The following is a 26,822-nucleotide window of genomic DNA, read 5'->3' as shown; positions in this document are numbered from 1 at the left end:
CGTCAGGTTTAATGACGCACATTCTGAAAGAAGATATTGTGATAGGCTTAATGACGCACATTCTTAAAGCAGATGCTGTTAGAAGCTTAATGACGCACATTCTGAAAGTATATGATGTGAGAGGCTAAATGACGCACATTCTGAAAGCAGATGTTGTGAGAGGCTTTATGATGCACATTCTGAAAGAACATATTGTGAAAGGTTCAATGGCCTACATTCTGAAAGTAGTTGGTGTAAGAAGCTTAATGACGCACATTCTTAAAGCAGATGTTGTGAGAGGCTAAATGACGCAAAATCTAAAAGTAGATGCTGTGACATGTGTAATGACGCACATTCTAAAAGTAGATGTTGTAAGAGGCTTAATGACGCACATTCTGAAATCATATATTGTGAGAGGTTTGATGACGCACATTCTGAAAGCAGATATTGACAAAGGCTTAATGACCTACATTCTGAAAGTAGATGTTGTGAGAGGCTTAATGGCGCACATTCTAAAGGTGGGATATTGTGAGGGACACACTTTCTGAAACCAGATGTTCTGAGAGATTTAATGACACAGGTCACATTCAATGTCAGTCAGCAAGCAGTTATTTTTAATTCAAATGATATAAAATTTTGTGTGGAATTAATTCCATATCTACTAAAGTGTGATTAAGATAATCTGCATGAATATTGGTATTAAGCAGGATCTCGGGTATTTAGTCTATTACTATATATTATCGGCATTGAGCAATATCCCTGTAAACACACTGAGTTTCACTGGTCCATTCGTATAATATTCACAGCTATTTTGCCATTGACGCCAAATGGAATCCGTTTCGGCGGACAATAAAGACTGGTTATTCTTTTCCACTGACGCTTTAGATTTGTTTGTTACACTATCGTGGCTTTTTTGTGGAACGTATCTGGTCTTTGACAGTTGTTAACACAATAGAAACGTATATATTGTGCTGCTAGAAAGTATTATTTTGCACTCAAGGAATTGTGTCATTACTCAAATATAAGTGACAATACTTTTGCAATAATCATGAGAAATCGCTGTCCATTGTACGATTCCCACTATTTCTTAGCATGTGCTTATGAAGCTCTATATATAGCGTTTCATGCCCCATCGGTGGGCCATCCGGTAAAATCACCATCAAGCAAGGCTTCAGGATAAAGTTCAGTGCTGCTGAGTAGGATAGATTGATGGATGATCGAGTTTTTCTTTATTTAAGATATAAACATGTACTTCTTATTTTCCATTTGAGTGTCTGTACAACATGATAACAAACGTAATTTACACATTTGTCATTTATTTGAGATAATGTTGCTATATTATTACCTTTACACAAAGGTTCTTTGAAACCATTGCTGCACCCTTCAAGGCAGCTTCCATTCACATGGTGACAAGTTGTTGACGTACGACACTGGCCACAACTTAACGAACAGTTCACTCCATACAATGTGTCTGGACACTCTTTTAAAATGGAATAGAATAACCATATAAAATGCAGAAAGGAGAATAATTATTACTGTGTAGGAGGGATCTTATTATGTTTAACGTTTATCACAAACCTACAGCAAACCATAATGCTGTGTATCAATTAGTACAAATTGGAACTGACATTGTGATGCCAATATAACATATTTATTTCCATGTATAACCTAATCACTACTTTTTTCTATATTGACTCCAGATGAAATAAGATATGTTACCTGTGTTACACAGTGGAGGTTCATATCCAGGTTTACAGCCAGTCAAACATGTCCCATTTAGCACAGAACATTGGGAATCGTCCTTACAGTGTCCACATCCTTGGCAGGGCGGTCCATAGAAGTGAACTGCACACACTGAATGGACGAAGATTATCTTAAAGCCTTGCCTTGAAAGGATGAAATTACCACATCGCATGATGTGTTTATTTTTTAAACAGCTTAAATGACAAAATGCAACATATTTTATCAACAAAATACGTATCATAAGACAATGTTTGGATTATAAGTTGAATGTCAGATTAAAATCGTTCATGGTGAGATTGTTTTGTAACAAGTCACATGTATAAAAGGTGGAATGAAGTATGGACTGATTCACGTATAGAGATGTACAGATCAATGTGCAGTCTTGCTCTTGGAACTGAAAGGGTATAACTTCAACTGTAAAATTTCCCTTGTTGTAATCGCTTCTTCTCGCAGTTGCTTGGCTGATGTAGATTTCCATTGCCTTCTTGATATATTTTGAAAGCTACTTGGACATCTTATACGACTTTTTCAGTAAAAACATCATCTCAACAGTGTTCCAAAAGACACTGTTATAAGCTGTTAAGACAATTGTGGTGTACATGCATTTCTCTGAAATAAAATCAAATCTAGATACGTTTTGAAGAGATATACAACATATTGAGATAAGTAGAGTTTATTTCCTCCAAGTTTCAGGCCATAGGCCCATAGAACATACATTATATCAATATAGTGTATGCATAAATACATGAAAGGAATATCATACATAAAAAATATATCAGTGAATTGTGAGTGACTCGCGAAATCTAAAAGCGCGGTAGATATATTTAGCAAGTTGTGTAATAGTGTATTTACATTTAGAAGACATAAGATTTACAAAATTTTCATATGATGGATTAGTGTGAAAATATGTATCAATAAAATGTAAACGTAATGTTGAATATGAAGTACAAATAAGAAGGAAATGATATTCATTGTTTACTTCCTGGAGGTACATTTCTATTGTTAATACAGATTTGAAAGTTAAATATGTTTTAAGTTTTGATTTTTGAGATAGGTTTTCAATCCAACGCTGTTGACCACAGTCCACGATACGTTGTTTGAATTGTGAAATGAATATTTGCGGATCTCCAACATCTTGAATTATCCAGGCGTAGCCAAATCGATACTTGAAAAGAATGTTTTTTATATATGTTGCCCAGGATATACGGCCAGCTTCATCTAATTTGTACATCATTAAATACGTTTGCTTCGGTAGACGACCAGTGTTCATAGAGATTAATTTTGTCCAGTATTTAATACATTTACTAATATAATACACATATAATCGTTGTCTTCCAGTTTCACCAAGAACAGCGTCATTGCTTGCATTATTTGGTAGGTTAAGAATCCGTTTGTAATATTTAGTCTGTACCATCTCTATAGTTTCGTAGTATTGGAACCCCCAAACTTCAGAGCCATATGTTAATATTGGTAAAACCATGGATTCGAACATCTTGATTGCAGTAGTGATTGGTAATCCTCCACATAGATAGTTTATTTTATAAATATAATGACATACTTTTTCTGCTTGTTGTGCAAGTGTTGCCGTTGCTTTTGTCCATAGCAATTTAGGAGTGAAAAATAGTCCCAAATATTTATAAGATGAAACAGTCTCTATCTTTTCTTCTCTGTAAGTCCAATTTTCATAGTTCCTTAAACGTCCACCATTTCTAAAAACGATTAACTTTGATTTGTTCATATTTAGAGACAGTCCCCATTTTTTACAAAATTCACTTATACAGTTCTAATTCACCATATGTCAAGAAATATTTTCGGGACCTCTTGTACACACATGCATCCATAACAATCAGGGGTAGAAATTGTGTCCAAATTTTTTAACATCACTCTCGATCCCGCTGTTTAAACCTGCTACGTTTCGCACATGATTTCATTTCGACAAAGAAGATTACATTGGAGAAAACTATTCTCACTACTTATACGTAATTCCGTTCAAATGACATCACTTCCATTCCGGTGATAAAAAAAATAGGTTAATGAAAATACATCGCTACGCAGTGCGATTTGGAATTTGAAAATAGAAAGGAAAGTTTATCCTTATATGATCTTCCACTTAATGACACCATTACCCATTGAGATCTATGCAGTTCGACTTTAAACAGAATGTCAAATATTTCTCTACAGCGTTAAGCAGCTACCAAATACATTTACATAGAGGATTCATCACGTGTTGTTTAATATGGGAAATATCGACCGAGTCTTAGTTAATCGGTATTTGCCGAGCCTTTGGCGAGGCAAACACCGATTAACAGGACGAGGTTGATATTTCCCATATTAAAAAACACGAGTGATGAATTATATTTATCATTTTCACATTTTTGCTTCCCTATTAAGGAATAATTGCATTAACAATAACTTCAGCAACTTGTCGAAATCTTACGTATAGATCGTACGTAGTGATACATGTTTTCCATAGCTGTGTAAACCAAAATAAACAACCTCTTAACTCCTTTATGGCATATTCCTTCGCTGAGAAAAAAGTTCCTCGGATTATTTTAAACAAAATACTTGAACAGACTTTTGCAGAATAATTGAAACTTTAATAACGGTAATAACAACGATTATGTGTAATCTGTTAATATCTCTGGTGTAACTTCACTTATAACATAAAGTTTCAAATCAAACCGCTCTCTCACTTGAAGAAAGTCTCGCCGCTGAGAGGTCAGAGTAAATGCATTAGTCGGTGTCACTATCGCTTTCGATGACAATCTGGCGTCTTTTGACTGGGACCGGGCTTGGGGGTTTAACGACATTATTCGTTATGTTTCCACCAGTAATGTTGCCAGCAAACATAGTGTTAACACCACCAGAAACATTAATTATTTGAGACCGCTGACTGTGTTGTCTACTGTCGATTTGGACATTACGCGAGGGGCCGCTCTGCATGACGGGAGTTTCATCAACAAGCTGAGATGTCACAGTGTGGGATGGAGTGTTTCGTGAAATGATGTTGGATATTTGCTTGTGCTGGTCAGGATTAATATGGCAGTAATTGTTCACAGAATGGATGTTTTTGTGGCCAGTTATCTGCATTATTTGATTTGGCGGAACATTATTGTCATTCAACTTTTGCACAAGGTGTTTGCGCGCAGAGTGATTTGTGAGTCGTTTCGATGTTTGGAGTGAGTGAGTGAGTTTGGTTTTACGCCGCTTCTAGCAATATTCCAGCAATATCACGGCGGGGACACCAGAAATGGGCTTCACACATTGTACTAATGTCGGGAATCGAACCCGGGTCTTCAGCGTGACGAGCGAACGCTTTAACCACTAGGCTACCCGACCGCCCCTCGATGTTTGGAGACTGGCGGCATCGCACATGTTTTTCATGAGAGAGGAGAGTTTGTTTTTCCCAATACGATAGCGGATAAACCACTGATCGCCAGGTTTAGGCATACCTAAAGTGTGTGTGCCGATGTAAAAGGGATCGTCATCTCGACAGAAGTCGAGTGGACGCGTGGAGGCATACAACTTATACACCTGCAGAGGGCACTGAGAGGGATCAGCAACATTAGCAAATTAGCAACAAAGTATATTATGCTCATTGGATTACTAATTCCAATGGATCCGGACTGCCACAGGGACTCGATCTCTTCATCACCAATCGGTTCGGCTCTCCTTGGTGAGTTGCCACGCCCTTCTTTCTTTAGTTCAATTTTTCTCCCCTTTAATACTTCCCGTGAAAATTCTAAAGATGACTTTGGATTTTTAGAAAGTTATCGAACAGTTTCAAATCGTACAAAGTTTTCTTGGCTGTATTTTTGTTTTGATTGTCTAGGATCACACCGTCGATCATGCCGTCCTCAACAGCCACAAACCTTCCTTGGGCATCTTTCGGCTTTGTGTTCGTCGTCTGCTTCGTCGTGCTCGACGAAGGCGTTTCGATGATGAAACTTTGGCCACAGGGAAGTTTTGATAATCTGCCTTCATCACAGTCAAATTTAAATTCGGTACCATCAACCTGTAACCTGTAATATCCATTTGTCAACACGGATACCACTGTAGCACTTCCCCTTTGACATTGTCTCCAACATTGTCTCCAACATCAAAGGTATCCATGTTGTTTGTAAACACCTACTCACGTGCCCTGGCGAAAAAAGTCCCACTTCCGGCTATCTAATTTGCATATCTAATTTGCATACTTATGTCATTGGGGTATGACATACATGTTTTTATGTCATAAGCTGATGTCATGGATAAATACTTTAGTTAAATGATAAACATGCATAATAGCTGTTGAAATGAATTGTCGAAATGTCATAGCCTTAGAGATCATCACCATAATGTTTTACAGGAGCCCTAAATAGAGATAGATATTTATCAAAATACAACACTGACGGATCTTATAAAGTTATAGTAAGTGTGACACGAGCTAGGTGTTACACATCTTATTTAAACCCACATTGTGACAGAAGACACCGGGCATTCCAAACGTTGTGAATAGAAGCGACAAAATCTATTCCACAATCATAACGTCTCGTCACCATATGGCTGAAATATTGCCGATGTGACGTTAAACTTTAACTCACTCACTCACTACACAATCATAACAAATTTCAGCTAAAAGCAGAGTCCATTGTATTATACCGAATGTATATAAAATAACGTCTCACTTCTACACAAAGGAGGACTGTAACCCTGTTGACATCCTTGTGTGCAGGTTCCATCATCCTTCTTACAGTCGGACCACCCGCTACACTGACCACAAGTGGAGGAACAGTTGACCCCATAATGATGTTGGCCACAATCTGTATGGATAGGGATATATCAACACTTCTTCATGTTTTATTCTGTGTTTTAGAAGGAAATCTTGAATTGATAACGACGTTCACATGAAACACCAAATTACAACAAAAGTACCAAATTATCTTTTGAACAATGACTTAGTTTATGACTTCACGTAAAATATTCCTCACGTAAATGTCTTATCATCAGATGGTTACAGTTTAACAATTGGTACTGCATGTAAACACCACACGTTTAATACCTTGATGACACCCCAGTCCTTGTTTCCCGGCTGTACAACCACTACGACAGAAGCCAGTCTCCTTGTTACATACTTCAGTTGCACTTAGACATTGACACTGCTTGTCACAGTCAGAGCCAAACCAACCGTCTCTGCATTCTACAATACATATAATATGGGATGCAAATCAGAGAACAGCTAAAGAAACTGATCCAATAAATGTTTGTCATTTTGGTCACCTGTAGTACAATTATATCCCGATTATATACTCCAACTGATACAGTTCTTCAGGATAGACGCTTATAGGCTGTACTATGTGGACTTGTGGGCTAATAGTTGAGAGTGAGAAGTGTCATTTGCCCGAGTTCTTCAGTAAAGGATCACATATGCTATTCATGAAACTCACGTACTTTGCTGTGCTCTAAGACGGTATAATCTGTGTATGCAGATAATCGAGACTGAATATTGTCTGAGCTATATAAAACTGAGTATTGTTTTATACCGGCATGTACATTTCATAAAAAATACTCCTCATTTTTGGAACACTTCTGAGAACATTCATACATGAAGGCGAAGAGTTTAAATAAAAGCGACGATGCCCTTTCCACAATCGTGTACGATTCCGACTATATCATGCGCATGTGTTTTATGAATCACTAAGAAATAGTGATGATAACACGTGTTCGTGAAAAGGTGAACATATCCTGCCCCACTGGTTGCGCCCGTAAAAAAAAAATCAAGTATAAGCAAGTCATTTGTTCACCTGAAAAAAACCCAGGGTATATATGGTACAAGTCGAAATAGGGAATAGCATCGGACATTAGTTTTCTCACTGATGTGTCAAATTTCGAAATGTCAGTGTTAAATATACCAATTAATCATGTTATAAGAACCGTCGTGTGGACACTGATGATATATTGTACACATGGATTCACATTAAGTGATGAAATAGTCCTGGGTTCCAATTAGCAAAAATCTGCAATCTTCGAGTGTTCGCAAAATCTTGAAAAATCAGAAGCATCCATTTCCAGAAAGTCCAAGAAATAAATAATCACCATGTCTATCCAGTCTGACACATTTACTTTTGAATACATGCCTACTACAATCTGAAACGAGATCAACGTCCCTTGTCCCGAGCTATCCTAAATAAAGATACAATTTGTTTCTGAGGACATAACTTGTAGTACTAGGCGTATTGAACGCAGTTTAAAGTAAACGTCTCACTTGTACACAAAGGGGGACTGTAACCCATTTGGCATCCTTGTGTGCAGGTTCCATCATCCTTCTTACAGTCAGACGACCCGCTACACTGACCACACCTGAAGAAACAGTTGACCCCATAAAGATGTTGGCCACAATCTGTAGAAATAGGTAGATAAACACGTCTTGACTTTATACTCTCTGTTTTAAGAAGGAAAACTTGAATTGATGACTACATTTTCATAAGCCATTAAATGCGAAATTAATGTTTTAACGATTACCTAGTGTAGAATTCGCTATTATGGCATCAGTTTGCACTGCTTGTGAATGGATTTCTTTTGATCAGACTGTTACAGATAAACAGCTGGTACAAACAAACTTTTGTCAAACCTTGCTGGCATCCTGGACCTTGTTTCCCAGCAGTGCATCCACTACTACAGTGGCCAGTCTCTTTGTTACACGCTTCAGAGGCAGTTAGACACTGGCACTGCTTGTTACAGTCAGATCCAAACCAACCATCGTTGCATTCTACAATACACAAGACACATACAAGGACATTATATTTTCTCAGCTGTGTATCACTATAGTCATTTGAAAAATCACAATTTACAAAACGTTTTACTGTACAAACAATGTGTGTTCAATACAAATTAATTTAGAATTACGTTTATACTCAACTTTAAGTGAGAAAATCTACCATATGGGCGATTTCCTAATATCACATTCTGTCATACCTTGCTGACACCCTGGTCCATGTTTCCCGGCAGCACATCCACCCCTACAGTTGCCAGTCTCCTTGTCACATACTTCATTTGTATTTTGACACTGACACTGCTTGTCACAGTCATCTCCAAACCATCCATCGCTGCAATCTGCCAGTACACATACTATGAGATGCAAATCAGAGAACACACCTAATGGATCTGATCCAAAAGGCGTTTGTCATTTGGGGCCCATATAGAACAAGTATATCCTGATTATTTACTCCAACTAATACACTTTATACGTCAGTGAAGTTTGTGCTGCATGTGCACAGACGCTTGGGCCGTGGACTTTTGGACCAATAGCTGAAAGTGAAAAGAGCGAACTGTTCACTATAGACGCCCATATGCTACTCATGGAAACCGCGTATTTGGCTGTGCTTTGAGATATATGGGGGAGGTGTGACATAACTTTATCGGGATAAATCGAACGGTTTCTTCGCCTCGTTCTTTGTTCTCGCAACTGTCCTTTTATACCCCGATATAATACTGTCATTAAACCTCTATCTGTTATTTATAATGTTATTATTAAAAGACAACTTTCGTTATCGTACCCTATGTTCGTGTTTATATTCCGATGTTTTTAGTTAATGCTATAAAATAACGATATGTATTGCTAATAAGTAAAATAACATGTCAGCATGACTACTCACGGAATATCTGCACCTTACATAATGTCAGGTAGGGTCCATCGACACTTATTGTTACAGATGAACCAGTCAAAGCTTCGCCACATGTAATATTTAAAACAGTTTGTTGTCTGTTGTCTGCGGACAATGTGTAACACAGCTGCTCACCAACCTTCACCTGAAGGCCCACGTTGCGGTCAGTATCTGTGAACAACAAACGTTATATGATGATACAAGATGTGTATAGGTATAATGTGTAGCCCTGATAAGGCCCCGTGGTACATGTATATGCTGATATATAAATTCCACATGTTGGAATTTATCCTTCTCGTGTTGATTATTGTATAAGAATACGAATTCACCATATACCATATGTATGTACACAGACTGTGTGGTCAGACTGCGTTCATCTACTTAATTTCTCTTACAAAACCCGGGTTAGATCCGGGTGAAAATAGGTCTTCAGCAACCAATGCCTGTCGTAAAAGGCAACTAACAGGATCGAGGGTCAGACGCACTGACTTGCTTTGTGCATGTCATTGCATCCCAATTGTGTAAATCGATGCTCATTATGTCAATCAATGGATTGAACTGTGACTACACACGTTAAGTGAACAACATACATTATGTGATGATACAAGATGTGTATAGGTATAATGTGTAACCCCGATTAGGTCCTGCTGGCATGTGTTGCGACATACATGCTTGTTGGAATTTATCCTTTTGATGTTGATAATTGTAAATGTTTTGAATTTCAAACTATGCCGTCTGAGCAAGTTAAATTTTGAAAAAAAACAAGCACACTCTGTAGAACGATGTGAGTAATAGTGTGATGTGATATATTTGCAAGACATTCCTTTGAATACATAAGAAATGTATCACTTGCATGATGCATACCGTTGCATCCGAATTGCAGAGATCGATGCTCTTAATGTCAGTCAATGGATTGTTTGGTCGACACTAGACTATTTACAGACTGACGTCATATAACTTAAATATTGATTACTGGGTGTTCAACAACAAACCATGAAATCTCCTAAGAAAACAACCAATTGTGTAATATTCAGGGATGGAGGCTTAGGATCCTGCCACGCCTTAAGGACTCAACGAGTGGGTACTCCTATTGGTACACGCATGTCACCTTCCTCATGAACAGGATGTATATTACTTAAACATATGTCAGACTCACTGACACTACGGAGATATATTCTCATCCGTCTAATCTCAAATGTGGTATAAATGTCAACACACCACCATTCTCCTGTAGACGTCGTGTTGCCTGTGTGCGTACAACTTCCATCATCAAACCTTTGGTTAGTGTCGCCATCGACAGCTTTGTCAGATGGAAAGGGACCCCCAAATCCTTGCAATTCGCTACTCTGCCGTGTCGACTGTCCACGTGCTATGTTGCCTTTAACAAAATAGATCAAATATTAAAACACACTCGTACTCGGCAGCATTATCAATCTAGCAAAGCCCGCACTTAGAATGCTGAACACATTGAACAATTGAACTTCGAAACATTTATTTTCAAAAGGGGCATTAAAAGGTATAGCTCAAAATTGAAACGGAGACAAAGCATACTTTCTTTACATCGTCCAAGTAAATAATATCATTGTTGACATTCTTTTCCTTCTTTGCAAAAGGCTACTTCAACATTTGCTGAAGTTTTCGTTTTTAAACTAGTTGTACGACATGTTTGGAATTTGCATGTGACCATTGCTCGGTAAATTGGTGGCTGACTGAATATTAAATTCGACCCATATCCTGAATATGTGGTGCCTATAAATTACTATTTTGTTCCATTCATAATTTGTATACATGTATATCAATAATAACGCATATTATTCCACAGTATTTCATGATACAACAATGGCATATTTTATGCTTACTAGATACCTGCATACAGCTATAACATTTATATTATACTTTTACTCACGCTTTTGGCAGTAACTCCCAAACCAGTCTGGTTGACACATTGTTCCTGGGCAAGGAGAACCAGGGAAATTCGTGCATCCATTCTGACAGTGACAATCTTCTGTAGAAACAAATAGAATGACTGCGAGTATCTAATATCTGAGCATGTCTCTTGTTTAACGTTTCCCAACAATCACCTATTTGTACATCTGTGACATAGTTATAAGAACAACATACACTCCTCACCTAGGCACAATATGATGCCTTGATAATTATGTCTTTTACTTTATGATTGACTGTGTATTGTTTTCGGATAATTGAAGTATGAATCAAAACACCGATGTGCAAACTGTATGAATCCGCATTGTAAGAACCTACCTTGTGAGGAGTCCGGTAAAGAGGAAAGTAGTAGAACATATACCAGAAACATCGTCCATGTGCTGGTCCAAAGAATTCTGAAAGCAAATTCAGCCACAATTAGCCAAACAGAGCCACTTAACACGTAAACAGCCGGTTGATCAACATTTAACGGTGCAACTTTGAGATTGCTTGTGAACATAAAATGAATCCATCAAATCAGCTAACCTTGCTGCTCAAACCTTTTAAGATGACATGTCATTTCCATTTTCAGGAATTAATAATTATATAAGTTATAATGATATAAATATCTGCACAAAGGTACTTATAGATGCAGTTTTTACATTCATAGGACGACACATTGAAGGTGACATATACCGAAATTATCTTCATGTCAGTGAGCTTGACCACCCGGTCACGTTAGTCGCCTCTTGTGACAAGCATGGGCTGCTGAAAACCAACACTAACCCAGGTTTTAACGAGGCTGTTTAGGATATAAACAATAAGCATACCAAACAAAAGTGTACATAGAAGGTGACATATACCGAAAGATGAAGAGAAGTCTCCGCTGACACTGTCCAGATTTTTCGGGAGTTTTGAGGGCTATTTCAGAACAATTCCCTTCATAACATAAATCCTTTTTCTTTTTCTTGTGTGTCAAACTCAGCACTCAGCACTATTCCAGCTTTATGACGACGGTATATAAATAATCGAGTCATGACCAGACAAATCAGTGATTGACCATCGTTCTATGAAATTGGGACACGATGACATGCAATCACTGAACAAGCCCACCCGACCCCGTTAGTCGCCTCTTACAAAAATGTGTGGTCAATATGCAATGTATGAAACCGATTTCTAGTGTCCCCCACTGTGAAATGGCGAAAAGCGACATTAGACCACACTCACGCATGTCGGTACTCACTAATTCACGATACAAAGCATATATGCATGAGAAATGTATGTCATTGATATAATCATTCTTGTGTCATTGATATAATCATTCTTGCGATATTAAAAAAAACCCTTATGACCATGCATATGCAACAAAGGATCTTACTATCATATATTTGTTTATTGATAAAATGAGCTAACAATTAAACATGTTGTTCCCGCTCATGTAAAGTTGCTTCCATCTTCATAGCACTAACAGCACTAATATGTATGTTTTAAGTTGATGTTCCAGTTTATGACGGGGCGGTCGGGTAGCCAGGTGGTTAAAGCGTTCGCTCGTCACGCCGAAGACCCGGGTTCGATTCCCGACATTAGTACAATGTGTGAAGCCCATTTCTGGTGTCCCCCGCCGTGATATTGCTGGAATATTGCTAAAAGCGGCGTAAAACCATACTCACTCACTCACTCACTCCAGTTTATAACAGAAGAACCATGCGATAAGCTCCTGTTCTGGGTGGTAGTTCAAATGACATGTTTATGTGTGTTATATACTTATGTAGATGACGCTTATCTTACTTCCTTGTCAACTTTTCGACTTCGGCAATGCGCATCTTGAATAGGAAGGCACATACTTGAAAGGATGTCAGAGGGAGTTCAACTGGAATGTTGTGTCGAGTGACACAAACAAATGCTATTCAGGACAGCTGTGACACATAAAATAGCTGTCACCAGTCACGCAGCAAACACGACATGCAAATTGAAACCCGGCACCTACACTACAGTAGCAAAGCGTACATTGAGGATATAAGTTTCCTTCTATCATCATAAACATTTTAACATTTACCCCGTACACTCAAGGAACAAACACTTAAGCGGTGTAACAACATATTAAACTTAAACTTGAGCCTTCGTTGGTATACTTTTCCTATGAAAAAGCATCATACAACTATAACTTTTGTTTGATAAGGGTGACAGCATTTCAAGAATTGTGTAATACGTTCCCGCGTTTGTCAAAATTAACACTTCACAAACCTTTGCATGTGAAAATGAATAACTTGAAAAACTGCGCGTTATTTTGTTGCTTATATTCACGGACCTATACATAGATGAGGGTTGTTCCTTTCTGTGGATAGATCACAACGCATAAAGCACCTCATGCTAAGATACTGTTTAAAGAAAGTGTTATTAACTTGGGCAAGCACCTCTGGACATAATGTACCGTAAAATGTTGGGTTGTGGAGGGAAACATAAAACATAACGCAGAGAGATTAGGCAAACACTTTGCGTGTTGTGGACGTGTATTTGGAGCCTCGCGCCCGAGACCAGGAAGTAATCTGAGTGTTGCATAAAACTGTTCGCCTCTTAAGAATACGACTCTCGACAAGGTTAAACCTGTTTTCCAGAATTGTATCATTTTAGAAATAGAACATTGTGAAAATATGAAATTGTAAAAAACGCATGAATAACTCCCTGAATGACGTATAGTTATTTCTTAATTTTCATGTTGCCTTGTTACAAGTATTTCGCGCACCATAGTGACTAAATACAATGAAATAAAAGGGAGGTTTCAAGAAGGAAATACATATTTCGATACATTGTATGGTTTGAAAGTTGAAATCTCAAATATTCCATTAACAACACCAGTCTACCTGACCAAAGTGTGTGTTCAGTAAAAGTAGTAGTAAGTAAGAGTAGTGTTATATTTACTATTTTTTATTCCTTCAATAGCATAACGTGGTTTCTTCCAAAATTGGGTAAACATTTATAGAATAACCCGCGAGGTACCTTTTTTACGTAATCAGTCGTACCGAGTGGGTTATTCTATTTGTTACACATAATTATATCAAAGACGTTTCAAGGGAAAAAAACTGTCACCGATCAGCTGTTTTGGATCGATCCGCGAGTGAAAAAACACTGTCCATTCACTCCAATCGCATCACTCAATTACATTGCTACCCGTGAAAAATATAGCTCTGTATAAAAACCTATAAAGATCACATTATTGGTGCATATTTTAGCCCATATGGGTTATTATATAATAATATAAATATATCTGTTGCATAACCGTCACCGGATTGTGCGACTGTGATGTTGTGTTCTGATACTTTGCAGTCCTAATCTAAATGAGGATGTAACTTGTAGAAATATAGAGAACAATTTTTCATTTCACGACGAATATACCTCTCTATATGAGTCTAGAGAATAAACATATTATCAGTGGTAGAGTAACCTTGTCAAAATTATGTTTGTTCTTCGATCTGATCTTACTAAATACACTGGAAAGTTGAATCCCCTATAACCTCTGTCACTGAGCCTTTCTTGTGAATTGGAACCATAGTTCCAAGTGTCCAATCTTTTGGAAGTAAGAGGTAGCCATCATTGTATTAAATAATATTTCCAAATACGGCTGGATGTTATCAAGAGAGTATTAAAATAATTCCATTATTAGTCAATCAATTCCTGGATTTTTCAAGTTTCTAAGGTTTTAAATAGCGGATTTATTTTCTTCTTTTGAGAAAGGGGAATCTAATATTTCTGTTGCAAAATTGGTTTCATCATTATGAAAAGAGTCCAAATGAATGTTTTCTGTAGAATCATTAGGGTTAAGAAGATTTTAAAACCATAAACCTCTCATGAATTTCTCCGTCACTTTTGATTTCCTTCTTTTTTCCTAATATTTGTTCAAGGTCGTCCAAAATTGTTTTGATGAAATCATATTTTCTTCTATGATTTTTTTTTCGGCAAATAACTTTATACTTGTGTTTTGAATCAGTATACTCAGCAAGTGTATCGTTATCCTTTATTTTCCTGAAATGGTTTAAAAGAGTGCAGCTTTTCGTCTTTAATAACTCACATTCCCAGTCAAACCACAGTTACATTTCCTGCATATGGACTAGCTTCTGTAAACAACGATGCACTTTTATCAATATTTGTAAAATCAGAATCAAAAGCTTTATGAAAGAGGCACTAGAAAGTGTCAGATAACAGACGTTCTTGGCAAAACAAATTATTTGTCGTTATCCCATTTAAACATTTCGTGACAACGATTGGCTTTATCAAATGATGGCTTTCCTAGTGAATGAAGCACTCGTAAAGACAATGTAATAAGCAGACACTGTGATTCGTGTCGTGACTTCACATATAAAAAAATCACACAAGTAAAATATATCTATGGTGCTCATAATTATTAACACTTGACCTAGCATTGCCAACAAATGTCAAGTCAACTTTCCCGGAATTACGTCCACAAAGGCCATTGATCATAATGTGTACATTTAAAACAGAACATAAGTTAATAAAATATTTTCCAAAATTATGAAGAACTGTACCATTTGAATATCTACACAGATTAAACTAAGAGAAAGTCCCAATTTGAAGTATCCTGGTCATGGAGATGTTCAAGTATATCATCTAAGTAAGGATAAGAATTTATGGATGAACAACTTCTTTATTACAATTAATAAACGACGTTTCGGTGTAGGTTCTAACACCGTTATCAAGCAAGTGAGTCGGTTGATGGTTGAGATTGCCACATCTGCATGAAAACGACTAATAACTTCTTTGATAGGCATTTAGAAGTTGGAGTACTAAGTAAGGATAAGAATTTATGGATGAACAACTTCTTTATTACAATTATGAGCGACGTTTCGGTGTAGGTTCGAACATTGTTAGCAAGCATGAAACTTCACCGAAACGCCGCACTTGATTGTAATAAAGAAGTTGTTCATCCATAAATTCTTATCCTTCGCCAGTGGTGATCAGAGCGAAGAAACTGATGGAATAGCCGCAGGTTTCGTGTAATATTTTCAGGTTCACTCTTGACTTACTGGCATGGAACCGTCCTGTTGGTTTATAAACATATAGTGAGTGCTCGTAAGTAATAAGACTTGTGACTGGTAAGTCATGTTCTATGTGATGGTAAATGTGGCGTCATTGAGGTAGGTTGTAGGGCGAATGACCGTTAGACGTTACTCGGATTCAGAGTGCTGTGTGCGCACGTACATGTCTGTTATCGAATATAACCGAACAAACAACATGGTTGATTCCGACCTAACATAACGAACGTCTTGACAACGTCAACGTAAGGCAATGTGACATGTATGGGTGGGTCTGTAATTATATGGGGCTGGATCACTATATATGGCTGCCAGAACGCCACTGCATATGATCCATGGAAGGGTATCTGGACAATTCTACCGGGACTACATCACTGTGGTTCTGACCTTTACCTAATAGATCAAGTCTGGTCCTTCCTTTTCTTTCCGATCCATTACCATCACCCGATACCGTTTTGTACTACTGTAATCATCTGTTACTTTGGAATATCCTCTTCTTTGGGAGTATATAGCTCCCCATGCCCAGACGAGAGCACGTCAAACCAAATGAAGGTGATTATGACATGCATTTGCACACCAAGTGGACCAGAATGCCCCAAAAGTCGTCCCACAACTTCCTATTTTACCTTTAATATTATAACACTCATTCCTCCATAAATATGAACCAGAACCATTTGACAACCAACGCATCTTTTAACCTCGCTCACACCTGTTCATGGGGATATTTCTAATCGGAAAGTCATTATGAGTTGCTTTAGCGGATGTTCCAAACTGGATACTGAACATGAAACACTTTTATAGGCTCCACTAAATAACGTATGCTATTTATATAAAGGTTTTAGTCAAATTTACAAAGATTTGTTTTTTCGAAAAAAGTGTTTGCATGATATCTATCTAAGATATCTATCTATTTACGCCACATGAGCACAACTGAGGAGACAATCACAATGCACGATTTTTAAAACAAGTGATGATAAATGGTTTATTTGATGTGTTTATTTTACTCAGGGGTTGATATTACTTATACACAAGTTACAATAAAAAGGAGCTGTGGTTAAAACGCTGACCCGAGTTCGATCCCCACATGGCCCATGTCTGGTATAACCTGTCGTGATATAATGGAGTATTGCTGAAAGTGGCCTAAAATCAACCTACACTGATATTTTGCTGAAACGTTGGTCTAGACTGTGAGGCGGTTGGTGCATGTAATGTCAAATGAGGTCAGGAATGTCATCTGGTCAGGACAACAATGTGATGATCTCATTCCGGAGTTGTGTGTAGGCGGGCGTTGCCTACCGTATCACAATACAGGCTACGGTGACACAGTGGTCACTTATCAGCATTAAATAAATAAACAAACTCATACATATTAATTATAAGCTGGATTGTGAAGGATATTGGTAGAGATATTAGCAGACTTACTTGTTGCTTGCTGTGGCCAGAGCTGGGAGGTCCGCGCTTGTAACAAGGAAGTAAATTTAACGATATTTAATCTCTCTTATAGCTAGGTTTACAATCAGTGTTGAAACAGGAGCAGGAAGCAATGCATAAATTCCAGCCTTCATAATCACCGTGTGACCGAAATAAGGCTCATGCGTCGTAGATGTTTAACTCGCTCACATATATATAAAATAACATCAATATTGAAATGGGATTAGGTAACACTGCATACATTCTAGATTGATTCATAACCACATGTAGACATGCATTATGACAATATAACATGGTGTTCAGTGAAAGACATATCAAGCTAAGCAAAGAAAACGTTTGTATCTCCAAGATAGTTAGTCTTGTCCATACTAAGTCCTAACTAGAAGATATTTGGACCCAAAAAATATTTCACCGTGGTCCTACTACGCTTCCGTAGTTTTATTATCAGGTGCTCATAAAAAACACGTTTGTTCAACAAATGCTTTGGTTTGATAGGCTGGTGTGTTATTTAAATATTTGTATTTACCTCTCATATCATCTCCCCTTTATTACATTCGCAAAGCATCTTCCAGAGGCAAGAGAGTTAACTGACTGTAAAAGTCCAGGTTCCACCCTTGCCGATCTTGGTTGGAATTCCTGGTCTCGATCGTAGCGCCAGCGGTGGCTTTTTCGAGTTATGTCCCTTCTCTGCCTCTCCAATGGACCGATCAGATTCCACCTCTCGTATCATTTGCTTTTGCTTCAAACAAAATGGCGGCGCCCAGTCAAGACGATCTTATCGATAATCAAGATCCATATTGTGATAAAACGGGTCTTCCATCGCGAAGTGCACCAAATCGCGTGAGCACCTTGATTAAGAACATGAAAAGATTGACAACGAGTTGGCGGTGCACATGCTTTGCAAATCCTGAAATCGATCGAAATCTGCATGACAGTTTACGAGCCGAGTTTCTATTTCATCGCGCAATTTTGATTGGACTGTGCATAGACTCGTTAGTCCAGCCAAAATCTGACTCCATAATACCAGTCAAGTTTGGCAAGGGTGGAAACTGGACTTTTATAGTCAGTTAACTCACTTGCCTCGGGGAGATATGTAAACGCAGCGTAAAACCAAATCAGCGTACTCACTCGCTCGCATGTTAAAACGTCAACGCCAGAGAATAACTAGTTTTGATTATCTGACGAAACAGATTCCATTTGGCGTCAAAGGCAAATTAGCGGTGAAAATTTTATGAATGGATCATTAAAAGTCAGTTATGACACCAGGTATCCATACCGGTAGCACCCGTCATTAACACAATTTTCACACACAGTGTGTGTTTGTTGCGTGGTGCTGCTGTGAGCAGTGGAGAGGAAGGTATTGTATTTAGATACTTTTGGGGTCAAGTGTCATAGCCTTTGACTAATCCACAACATTCTAGAATGTATTTAGACTACATTAGACTCTTGACGACGTCAAAAAGGACCGCAAATCAATGTGCCAGAAACCAATGATAGTGGGTTCGAATCCCAGAATCGCCCAAGTTGTGTCAACACCATACTTCTGCTTGTGTGCTTCAACAAAGTGGTGACCTCTAAAATCTACATCACGTTAGCCTCCTCACCCATCAAGCTGACATTCCAATGTACACAGCAGTGATAAAACCAACTCACTAGTCCTAAGGTTGAGTTGCGTCCCTAGGACGTGCAGTTGATCCCAAATTCGTAGTTTCGAACGCAAGGTGCAAATCCGAGGAAATTTCTTGAAAGTATGTAAGAGGGAATGCAACTGGAAAGCTATATCAGTCTACAGAAACAAACGCTATTCAGGACAGCCTTTATACATAAAATAGCTGTCACCATTCACACTGTGAACACGAAATGCACAGTGAAACGTGGCAGCTACACTGCAGTAGAAAAGCGTACAGTAAGGATATAGTTTCCCTTCTATCATCGTAGACATTTTAAGAACACCCCTGGAAAATAAGAGAGACTTACCCTTTGCGTGTTGTGGACGTGTTTGGGACCAGGAAGTAATCTGAGTGTTGAATAAAACTGTACGCCTCTCAACAATTATGTTAAACCTGTTTCACAGGAGGATATCAGTTAAGAAAAAGAACACTGTTGAAAATGAAACTCGGTGTTTTAAGCATTGTTCTTTGTTAACAGGTATCGAGAAGGAAATACATATTTTGATACAATGTATGAAATCTCACATATTCAATTAACAACACCAGTCTACCCCGCCAAAGCTTGCCTAAAGTAAAATCGGTTCTGATAAGAGTAGTGTTATGTATTTCTATGTTTTTTTCCTTCAACAGCATAACGGGGTTTCTATCACAATGGGAAAAATATCAATATATGAAGGATACGTTACTGTGATGTTGTATTGCGATACTTTTCAGGACTTCTCAAATTGAGGATGTGACTTTCAGAAACTACGTCGATAATAGGGATGGGTCGCGCTTGAACAAACATGCACTGCACATTATGCATTTAACCACATAACGCCAGTTTTATGACTACTGCTGCCGCGTCTATCTAAGCCTTGTCCCCCGAGGGAACACCTCACTGTGCCCTCACCTATTGTAATAGGGTACATATGTAGTCAGCCGTGGTTAAGTGGGTAATAATAGGGCGGGGTGGGTTGTGGGGTGTGTGGGTGTGTGTGTGTGGGGGGCTACCTATAGTCTGTTGCATGTCTGCAAGCATATGTTTCATAAAATTGCATATATTTCATATTGATAGATTACGTATTGCATTTCAAATTCACTTTACAGCAGAAATATTCAGTTCACTTGAACGACAACACCTTTGTTGTCTCCTGGGTGGTTGTGGACGTCACGATAGGTGGTTATGATGTTGATTGTCGCCGGACAGTCCTTCCTGCAGCAACGCCACTGTATGGAGCTGTTTCTTCTGTTCTTAATTAGGAGTCTGGTTCCGTTGAAAACTAAGTTATGTCCACCTTGGGAGTTAGCAACAAATCGAACATTAACTTGAGCATTAGCCATTTTGTTATGGCAGTATGACTTGCAAATGCCATTTTATACACTTCCAAGATTGACATCAATCACTCATATATAATCCCTATGCATTTAATCATGTACATGAGAAAACTGTTCAGCCAGTCAAAGCCCTTCCAGAATGCCCCAAAGTTGTACCAAAACTATCCATTTGATGTTTAACAGTAAAACACTCATCCCTTCAAGAATATGAACCAGAACCATTTGACACCCAACGTATTTTTTAACCTCGCACACACCGATTCATAGTGATATGACAACTCCATTTACGGATATCTATATAATTGGAAAGTCATTATGAGTTGCTTTAGCGGATTTTCTTGTGGGCTCAACTAAACAACGTATGCTTATTATGGTATTGTTTATTCAAATTTATAAAGATTTTTTTTCGAAGAAACATGCTTGCATTACATAAGCCTGCCAGCGGACTTTCAGTAACTCAAAGTGTGAAGAGACCGTTGTTATGTGACAAGGCATTGACGTCACATTAAACACTATTACGTTTCATGAGCACAACTGGCGGGACAATCACAAAGCAAGATCTTAAGACAAGTGATGATAAATGGTGTGTTTGAATTTAATGTATTTTATTCACTCAGGGGTTTATGTTACTTGAACATCAGTTTCATTAAGCATAGAACGGCTGGTTAAACGAGGGTGAGTAAAACGCTGATCCGGGTTCGATCCCCTCATGGACCATGTCTGGTACACCCCGCCCTGATATGGCTGGAGTATTGCTAAAATAGCAACATAAACCTTCACGTTCAACACACATTAAACGAGGTCATGCCTTTCAGCTGGTCATGGCAACATTGCAATGATCTCAATCCTGAAGATAACAATGAGACAAGAATTGTGTGTAAGCTACCATATCACTATACAGGCTACTGTGGTCACTTTTCGGGATTATGTAAAGAAACACATAAAGATTAATAATAAGCTGGACCGAGAAGGATATTGTTAGATATATGATTCGACTTACCTGTGGCTTGCTGTGGTCAGAGCGTGGAGTCCCGCACTTGTAACAAGGAAGTAATTTGAATGACCTGTAATCTCTCTGATATATTGAAACTGGTTGCCAGGTTAACCATCAGTGTTGAAACAGCAGGAGGTAGCAATGGAAGAATTCCAATGTTCATAATCACTGTGTGACCGAAATAAGGCTCATGCGTCGTAATCTCTCTGATAGCCAGGTATATACTTACTGTGTGAATGGCATAATTACGTTGCGTCGTCTATGTTTATTTCGCTAACATACACATAAACTAACATCAATATTCAAATGGAAAAGGTAACACTGCATGCATTATAGCTTGATTCATATCCACATGTACAAGTGCATTATGCCAAAAGAATTAACTGAAAAGACATATAAAGCTATATGTATAAACGTTTGTTTGCTCTACAGAAATGTACAGAACAGTCATGACATGTGAAATGAACAGACATGCACACCTACAGTGACACGCCGCACCTATACTGAAGTAGACAAGTGTGTCCAGTACATGTATAAACATATTTTAACATTCCAACCATACACAGGAACAAACACAACAGCATGAAAGGATATTTTCAGTTTTTTTCAATATGCTCTTTCTACGAAGATTACAAAGCGCCTCATACGACTCTTGCTTGAAAGTTGTTTGATCAGTGTTACAACATTCAAGGCGTTAGTGACTCTTTTTTGGTAGACATGCAAAGGTTCACTATTGACTAGCCTTTTCATGTGTTTACAACGGGTGTCATCTGTGGGGCAGAAAACGCTCACCTTTTCGTGAACACCTGTTATCATCACTACTCGATATTGACTCATAAACACATGCTTATGACGTAGTTGGAATCGTCCAGTGGACTTTGGTTTAATCATACATTTATTATTTTTGCCGTTTTTGATTCTTAGCTTGTATCTGTCTCGAAACGTAACATTGTGTTACGTGTCGATTCCCAAAGTGAAACGTTATGTTAACCCAGAAGTCTGTATGTAAAAGAATTTAGTGTAAAACAAAAAAACAACAACCAACAATGGGTAAACAATCAATAACTGTATTACAAAATGAACTTGGTTACAAATTTATACAAATTACTGCACAGCAATTACAATGGCAGTATACAAAAGAGTCGTAGTACAATATTCAATGGCAATATATAATATCATAGCAGTGGTCAGTATTAAATACAAAAGCAAAAAAGCAAAAGTCAGTGAAAATAATATATATTCACTCAGCAGCAACAATGGCAAAGTTCCCGTGAAAGTGCCCAGGCAGGGAAACCGGGGTGATAAGTGATCTTTACATGAAAGCTGGTCTTGGTGTAATATGATGTGAGGAAATGTGTGATGAGATGAGACAGGCACTCGTCCACTCAACTTATAGAGTCCAACTAGCTTCCAGAACTTTCCACACAGAATAGTCCACGTGTTTCTGTAAGGCTTGACATACATCAATGCTATTCTGGAAGTTAACACATGACACTAACATCTAAATATAGTAACTTCCTCATCACTGCTTACATTAAATAGAACTACATTCCTGACAACTAATCATTGTACATTGCAATGAGCTTCTACAGAATCTCAACAAAAACAATGTAATACAGTTACAATCATTGTTTAGCAATAAAATACACTGATATATAACAATTGTTACAGTATCAAATATTGACAGAAACACATAAATAACTCTGACTGGAGCATATTCAGGTACTCAATATGTATTATTACTGTCACAACAAGTTCAACATGGTGACTTGTAATAAAGGGGAGTTGTCCAGAAGGAAATACAGATTTGGTGTCATTACATGAAATGAAAGTTAAATGCCAAATATATAAATAAAACATCAGCCCACCTAACCCAAGTTTGCGTTAAACAAACGTGTTTTTTTATGAGCAAAACAACCAGTGCGTTTTTTACACATAAAAAACACACGTGTGTGAGTATCATGCTAATAACAAACACACGCACATCAGATTGTGCGTCTTACATGAAGATGTACATGTACGTGCAAATTGTGAATCACGACCTTAAAGTCGAGGAGATGTCTTCTCGGATATATATTGAAAGATGCATTATTCAGTTTCAGAATAAAATTAGTTTTATTTAACAATTACTTTCCCCCGTCAGTATAGTATAAAGCAAATGCTTTCATTTCATTCATATATCAATAGTTCAATTTAAGAATGACTGTTGGTATATATGAATAAAAAACCCAAAGTCCAATCTTTATTGAATCCGCGTAGGTCAGCTTGGAAAATGAATATGCATGAATTTCCCTAAATGTCCTGCGCATGATGATATATGTGAGCAGAAAGGAAAGTCCCTCGACTGTGATATTGGGATTCACCGACTTTCCGAAGTGATAAAAGTGGGCGTGGCTTAATGTTTTACATTGATTGGAAAATGAATGCAATAACACGTGACCAATTCAGCTATTCAGAATGCAGGAATTCAATGAACACAACGGACATTTAATTAGATCATTAATTGGTATTTACAAACCCTAGTATTTCAATAACTATTTATATACCGCATACAAAGAAACGGGCCGCTCGCAGTATCGCACCATGTGCGTTTATACATAAGGTATACAGAGTTACGTCCCTTGGATCATTTAACCGGGACACACACATCGAATCCGGTATCAATATAATAAACTTAATCACTGCAATTATAAATACAAGGGGCAGCCCCTCGATCTGAAGCTCGTCACGCAAACCAATGACACAGAATGTCACCGTTTGTTTGAGTAAAAGATGACACATTCTTCATTGCTTGTTCAGTTATTCCAGTTATGTGTATGAATGTCTTAAACGGACAATACAGACTGTCCTTTGAAACTCTACTTTGGAAAGTTTGCAGAGTTTAGGGTGAAGTACGTCCGACCTTAAGTCAAGGTGTCTAAATACAGTGTTTATATGAACGCATGTATCTTTGTCAATTTTCATTCGGATCTTGGTCCTGTATGGACTCATTTGCATACACGTTCTTCTCAGCAATGACATCATAAACAGACGATTCCCCACGGACCTGCAGAGTTGAGTACTTTTGCATTTGTTCAGCTTTGAGTATCTTCATGCTGCGTCTAATTCTGAAATTTAAGATAAGTAACTTATGAACAACAGCATCGGAAACATTAACTTAAAGTTTACTTTTTAAATATGTTCCTTCAATAGGTGTTGAAACAGTTGGGTTTGGTGACATACACATGTACGTTGTATTGGATTCCATGTATTACCTGTAGTTATTTGCAGTTGTTATTACTGCATACACACACGCAATGGCCAGAAGGCAACTGACAACGATGAGGCGGATATCTGAAATATTCAAGTAACATGATGTAAGAAAATGAGTACATACCTCCGTTATTTGTGTAATTGTGACGCATGTATACTAAGTAAGGTAATGGAATGAGGCCGTTTATAACCCAAAGAAAATAAAACCTACTCAGTGCATGACCTATGTGCGAACCCTTCCACTGCTTGCCACGAATCCAAGACACGCACACGCACACGCACACGCACACACACACACACATACATACGCACACTCACACACACATATGCGTGCGCACCGACGCACGCACAACCTTAGCGGTCAGGATCTACATATAACTGAAACTAATCTACTAGCTATATAGTTACCCTCATGTCCTTGACTCTGCTGTGCTTCTGATGCTCCTACTGGTGCCGTTGTCATTGATTGATGCCCCGTTCTACAATCACCTGTGACTTTATCACACACCTCACACTGGTTCAGGCAGCTGCAGACACCGGAACAGTTGATACCGTATGTGTAGTCAGCACATTCTGAAAACATGCATACTGTGGATGTATACGTGGCATTAAATATATTTAAGCTATATATTTATACCTTATATCAGAGCATAGGAGAAGTAAAAAACAAAGATATTCACCCTTCACCAAACTACAAACGCGTAACTTCTTATCACCTTGTATGCACAGTGGTCCCATATATCCTGGTTGGCAATTGCTTTCGCAGCGTCCAGTTTGGGCATCACATGAGCCGTTGATCTTGCAGTGAATTTACCGCATCGCAGGATATGTTTATTTTTTAAACCGCTTCAATGACAAAATACAACATATTTTCTCAACAAAATATGTATCTTAAGACAATGCTTGAAAAATTGGATTATAAGTTGAATGTCAGATTAACATCTTTCATGGTGATATTGTTTTGTAACAAGGTACATGTATAAAAGGTGGAATGAAGTATGGACTGATTCACGAATGGGGATTACAGATCAATGTGCAGTCACTCTCTTGGAACTGGTATAACTTCAACTGTAAAACTTCACTACTTATAATCGCTTCTTCTCACAGTTGCTTGACTGATGTAGATTTTAACTGCCTTTTTAATTGCCTTCTTGAAAGCAGCTTAGACATCTTATACGACTTTTTCAGTACAACATAATATCTACAATGTTCCAAAAGACACTGTAAAGACAATTATGGTGTAAATACATTTCTCTAACATAAGATCAAACCTAGATTCGTTATAAAAAGATATACAAGACATATAAGAAACACTTTGCATGAAGCGTGGATTGTCACACTGTCTTGCGCCTAATTGTAAATACTAAACAATATCTGGTAGATTCTCTGCTAAACTATACGGATTGGTCTGGATTGAGAAAGAATGAGAATATTTACAGATGGCCCAGGGGTGTTCACGTCAATATATATAATAATAATAATTATAAGTCCATTCATAATGCGCCATATTCCATTCACAAAGTTAATGCTCTTGGCGCTACATAGTTTTAGCAAATAATGCCTATGAAAGGGGAGTAGTGTTGATAGTGTTGTCTGTAAAGGTATGTTTTCAGATGAGCCTTAAAGGATGAAAGCGATGGCGACCGCTCAAGATCAGATGGTAGTTTGTTCCATAGCGAGTAAGCACAGCACTAGAAAGATCTCTGACCAAAGGTTTTGACAAGGGTTTCCTGGACTTGTAATAAGTGGTTATTCTCAGAACAAAGAGATCTTAAAGGGTTGTTTTTAGGCAGTAGTTTGGTGAGATATAATGGGGCTGTTT

The 26,822-nt window shown here is 37.9% G+C and overlaps 1 pseudogene; it reads right to left on the bottom strand.

Annotated features, from left to right (window-relative positions):
- Positions 1-26,822, bottom strand: part of LOC139460268 (uncharacterized) — a 152,346-nt pseudogene that overhangs the window by 11,647 nt on the left and 113,877 nt on the right.

Source organism: Haliotis cracherodii, unplaced genomic scaffold (genome assembly GCF_022045235.1).
Source record: "Haliotis cracherodii isolate W230 unplaced genomic scaffold, xgHalCrac1.p SCAF_14, whole genome shotgun sequence".
In the NCBI taxonomy this organism is placed as follows: domain Eukaryota; kingdom Metazoa; phylum Mollusca; class Gastropoda; order Lepetellida; family Haliotidae; genus Haliotis; species Haliotis cracherodii.
Note: the sequence above shows the minus strand (reverse complement) of the source record. Positions and strands in the feature narration are given on the sequence as shown.